This window comes from Anneissia japonica, unplaced genomic scaffold (assembly GCF_011630105.1).
Source record: "Anneissia japonica isolate Jap-2015-1 unplaced genomic scaffold, ASM1163010v1 scaffold62033_len6259_cov189, whole genome shotgun sequence".
In the NCBI taxonomy this organism is placed as follows: Eukaryota; Metazoa; Echinodermata; class Crinoidea; order Comatulida; family Comatulidae; genus Anneissia; species Anneissia japonica.
Genome location: NW_022722277.1, coordinates 961 through 6,259, shown reverse-complemented (window position 1 = coordinate 6,259; position 5,299 = coordinate 961). Strand labels below are relative to the sequence as shown.

The 5,299-nt window shown below is 30.9% G+C and overlaps 5 non-coding genes across 5 annotated transcripts; all 5 read left to right on the top strand.

Annotated features, from left to right (window-relative positions):
- Positions 1-98: 98 nt before the first annotated feature.
- On the top strand, positions 99-214 carry LOC117111820. Its single transcript, XR_004445929.1, has one exon. It is a non-coding gene; the product is annotated as a U5 spliceosomal RNA (small nuclear RNA).
- A 1,210-nt stretch (positions 215-1,424) lies between these two features.
- LOC117111819 lies at positions 1,425-1,542 on the top strand. The gene has a single exon (XR_004445928.1). It is a non-coding gene; the product is annotated as a U5 spliceosomal RNA (small nuclear RNA).
- An 872-nt stretch (positions 1,543-2,414) lies between these two features.
- LOC117111817 lies at positions 2,415-2,531 on the top strand. Its single transcript, XR_004445926.1, has one exon. It is a non-coding gene; the product is annotated as a U5 spliceosomal RNA (small nuclear RNA).
- An 804-nt stretch (positions 2,532-3,335) lies between these two features.
- LOC117111818 lies at positions 3,336-3,453 on the top strand. Its single transcript, XR_004445927.1, has one exon. It is a non-coding gene; the product is annotated as a U5 spliceosomal RNA (small nuclear RNA).
- Positions 3,454-4,343: 890 nt separating this feature from the next.
- Positions 4,344-4,461, top strand: LOC117111821. Its single transcript, XR_004445930.1, has one exon. It is a non-coding gene; the product is annotated as a U5 spliceosomal RNA (small nuclear RNA).
- The last annotated feature ends 838 nt before the right edge of the window (positions 4,462-5,299 follow it).

Genomic DNA, 5,299 nt, shown 5'->3' with positions numbered 1-5,299 from the left:
GTAAATCGTATGTATTTTCTGATGTTTTGAAATTTCAACACCATAGTGTTGTTAGAGTATTGCTTACCTTTAAGATCAAGAGTAAATTATTAGTAAATCACCTCTGGTTTCTCTGCATCACGTATAAATCTTTCGCCTTTTACTAAAGATTTCCGTGCAGAGGAACTTTATTGAGTTTTATTCTATTTTTTAAAACCTGGTGAATTATCATGATGAAAATAATCAATCAAAAACAGATTCATCTAAATCTTAATTAATACTTTTGTTCCTTGAAAAGTTCGCCCTACTTAATAAACAGATACTTTTCAAATATACCGATTCTTTTCAAGATCTCACGTTTACGAATACGACATGTTACGCCAGAAAGTATCAAAGAAAGTATAATACATACTCCAAGTATTGAAATGCACGCCATCGTGTCGGGATTCAATATTTCGACATTAATTATGTCATCATCAGGAATCATGTTACGCAATAAGCGCACATGTGAACCAATGAGAAAGCTGCAATGTAAAGACGCAAAAAAAAAAATTGTCACTTGAACACAACTCAGTGTTGTTCTGCGTGTCGTGCTTTTCCTTCAGTTTCTCTTGGTAATGGCCCTACTAAATAGACACATACTTTTCAAATATACCGATTCTTTTCAAGATCTCACGTTTACGAATACGACATGTTACGCAAGAAAGTATCAAAGAAAGTATAATACATACTCCAAGTATTGAAATGCACGCCATCGTGTCGGGATTCAATATTTCGACATTAATTATGTCATCATCAGGAATCATGTCACGCAATAAGCGCACATGTGAACCAATGAGAAAGCTGCAGTGTAAAGACGCAAAAAAAAAAATTGTCACTTGAACACAACTCAGTGTTGTTCTGCGTGTCTTGCTTTTCCTTCAGTTTCTCTTGGTTCTCGTTGTTCTTTGTTTAATATTCACTTAGAGTACAAGTACAAGTGTTGAATTCGATGCACGAAAGTTCGGTTTCATTTCTGTAATAGACTTTTTCTAATTGTTGCATGATATTTTTAAAAACAAATAATGCACAAATAAATGCTAGTATATTATATAAATAAATATAGGCTTAATGTGACATTTATTTTTGGTTTAAAATAAAACATTTTGCACGTGTAAGGATAAATAGAATCTTACTGTGTGTAATTTCTAATCATATCTTTATTTCTCAACTAATTAACATACTTATTGTTGGTAGCTTTGAATCATCATATTACTTCCATCAGAAACTTGTTTTATTTAAATAAAAGTTAATATTTATTGGTCTATTGCTGCTTGGGCTTAATTTAAATTTATTCAGGTTTTCTGAGAGTAAATCGTATGTATTTTCTGATGTTTTGAAATTTCAACACCATAGTGTTGTTAGAGTATTGCTTCTTTAAGATCAAGAGTAAACTATTGGTAAATCACCTCTGGTTTCTCTGCATCACGTATAAATCTTTCGCCTTTTACTAAAGATTTCCGTGCAGGGGAACTTTATTGAGTTTTATTCTATTTTTTAAAACCTCGTGAATTATCATGAGGCAAACAATCAATCAAAAACAGAATCATCTAAATCTTAATCAATACTTTTGTTCCGTGAAAAGTTCGCCCTACTTAATAGACATATTTTTGAAATATACCGATTCTTCTCAAGATCTCACGTTTACAAATATGACATGTTACGCAAGAAAGTATAAGAAAGTATCAAAGTATAATAGGCCTACATACTCCAAGTATTGAAATGCACGCCATCGTGTTGGGATTCAATATTTCGACATTAATTGTGTCATCATCAGGAATCGTGTTACGCAATAAGAAGACGCGCGAAAAACAAAATTGTCACTTGAACACAACTCAGTGTTGTTCTGCGTGTTGTGCTTTTCCTTCAGTTTCTCTTGGTTCTCGTCGTTCTTTGTTTAATATTCACTTATAGTACAAGTGTTGAATTCGGTGCACAAAAAGTTCGGTTTCATTCTGTAATAGACGTTTTCTAATTGTTGCATGAGAATTAAAAAACAAGTTAATGCACAAATAAATGCTAGTATATTATATAAATATATATAGGCCTAATGTTATTTTTTTTTTGGTTTAAATTAAAACATTTTGCACGTGTAAGGTTAAATAGAATCTTACTGTGTGTAATTTCTAATCATATCTTCATTTCTCAACTAATTAACATACTTATTGTCGATAGTGTAGATGTGAATCACCATATTACTGTACTTTCGTTAGAAACTTGTTTTATTTACATAAAAGTTAATATTCATTGGTCTATTGCTGCTTGGGCTTAATTTAAATTTATTCAGGTTTTCTGCGAGTAAATCGTATGTATTTTCTGATGTTTTGAAATTTCGACACCATAGTGTTGTTGGCGTATTGCTTACCTTTAAAATCAAGAGTAAACTACTGGTAAATCACCTCCGGTTTCTCTGCATCATGTATAAATCTTTCGCCTTTTACTAAAGATTTCCGTGCAGAGGAACTTTATTGAGTTTATTCTACTTTTTAAAACCTCGTGAATTATCATGAGGCAAACAATCAATCAAAAAGAGAATCATCTGAATCTTAATCAATACTTTTGTTCCTTGAAAGTATCAAAGAAAGTATAATACATACTCCAAGTATTGAAATGCTCGCCATCGTGTCGGGATTCAATATTTCGACATTAATTATGTCATCATCAGGAATCATGTTACGCAATAAGCGCACATGTGAAACAATGAGAAAGCTGCAGTGTAAAGACGAACAAAAAACAAAATTGTCACTTGAACACAACTCAGTGTTGTTCTGCGTGTCGTGCTTTTCCTTCAGTTTCTCTTGGTTCTCGTCATTCTTTGTTTAATATTCACTTAGAATAGAAGTACAAGTGTTGAATTCGGTGCACAGAAAGTTCGGTTTCATTCTGTAATAAGCGTTTTCTAATAATATTGTTGCATGAGATTTAAAAAAAATAATGCACAAATAAATGCTAGTATATTATATAAATAAATATAGGCCTAATGTTACTTTTATTTTTGGTTTAAAATAAAACATTTTGCACGTGTAAGGATAAATAGAATCTTACTATGTGTAATTTCTAATCATATCTTTATTTCTCAACTAATTAACATACTTATTTTCGGTAGCTGCGAATCATCATATTACTTTCATCAGAAACTTGTTTTATTTAAATAAAAGTTAATATATATTGGTCTATTGCATCTTGGGCTTAATTCAAATTTATTCAGGTTTTCTGCGAGTAAATCGTATGTATTTTCTGATGTTTTGAAATTTCGACACCATAGTGTTGTTGGCGAATTGCTTACTTTTAAATTCAAGAGTAAACTATTGGTAAATCACCTCTGGTTTCTCTGCATCACGTATAAATCTTTTGCCTTTTACTAAAGATTTCCGTGCAGAGGAACATTATTGAGTTTTATTCTATTTTTTAAAACCTCGTGAATTATCATGAGGCAAACAATCAATCAAAAAGAGAATCATCTAAATCTTAATCAATACATTTGTTTCTTGAAAAGTTAGCCCTACTAATTAGACAGATACTTTTCAAATATACCGATTCTTTTCAAGATCTCACGTTTACGAATACGACATGTTACGCAAGAAAGTATCAAAGAAAGTATAATACATACTCCAAGTATTGAAATGCACGCCATCGTGTTGGGATTCAATATTTCGACATTAATTTTGCCATCATCAGGATTCATGTTCCGCAATAAGCGCACATATGAACCAATATGAAAGCTGCAGTGTAAATACGCACGAAAAACAAAATTGTCACTTGAACACAACTCCGTGTTGTTCTGCGTGTTGTGCTTTTCTTTCAGTTTCTCTTGGTTCTCGTAATTCTTTGTTTAATATTCACTTATAGTACAAGTACAAGTGTTGAATTCGGTGCACGAAAGTTCGGTTTCATTTCTGTAATAGACTTTTCTAATTGTTGCATGAGATTTTAAAGAAAATAATGCACAAATAAATGCTAGTATATTATATAAATAAATATAGGCCAAATGTTACTTTTATTTTTGGTTTAAAATAAATCATTTTGCACGTGTAAGGATAAATAGAATCTTACTGTGTGTAATTTCTAATCATATCTTCATTTCTCAACTAATTAACATACTTATTGTCAGTAGCTGTAAATCACCATATTACTTTCATCAGAAACTTGTTTTATTTAAATAAAAGTTAATATTCATTGGTCTATTGCTGCTTGGGCTTAATTTAAATATATTCAGGTTTTCTGTGAGTAAATCGTATGTATTTTCTGATGTTTTGAAATTTCGACACCATAGTGTTGTTAGAGTATTGCTTACCTTTAAAATCAAGAGTAAACTATTGGTATGTCATCTCTGGTTTCTCTGCATCACGTATAAATCTTTCGCCTTTTACTAAAGATTTCCGTGCAGAAGAACTTTATTGAGTTTTATTTTATTTTTTAAAACCTTGTGAATTATCATGAGGAAAATAATCAATCAAAAACAGATTCATCTAAATCTCAATCAATACTTTTGTTCCTTGAAAAGTTAGCCCTACTTAATAGACAGATACTTTTTAAATATACCGATTCTTCTCAAGATCTCACGTTTACGAATACCACATTTTACATAAGAAAGTATCAAAGAAAGTATAATACATACTCCAAGTATTGAAATGCACGCCATTGTGTTGGGATTCAATATTTCGACATTAATTGTGTCATCATCAGGAATCATGTTCCGCAATAAGCGCACATATGAACCAATGAGAAAGCTGCAGTGTAATGACGCGCGAAAAACAAAATTGTCACTTGAACACAACTCAGTGTTGTTCTACGTGTTGTACTTTTTCTTCAATTTCTCTTGGTTCACGTTATTTTTTTTTGGTTTAATATTCACTTATAGTACAAGTACAAGTGTTGAATTCGGTGCACAAAAAGTTCGGTTTCATTCTGTAAGAGACGTTTTCTAATTGTTGCATGAGAATTAAAAAACAAATTAATACACAAATAAATGCTAGTATATAGGCCTAATGTTATTTCTTTTTGGTTTAAATTAAAACATTTTACACGTGTAAGGTTAAATAGAATCTTATTGTGTGTAATTTCTAATCATATCTTCATTTCTCAACTAATTAACATACTTATTGTCGGTAGCTGTGAATCATCATATTACTTTCATCAGAAACTTGTTTTTTTTTAAATAAAAGTTAATATTTATTGGTCTATTGGTGCTTGGGCTTAATTTAAATTTATTCAGGTTTTCTGCGAGTAAATCGTATGTATTTTCTGATGTTTTGAAATTTCAACACCATAGTGTTGTTAG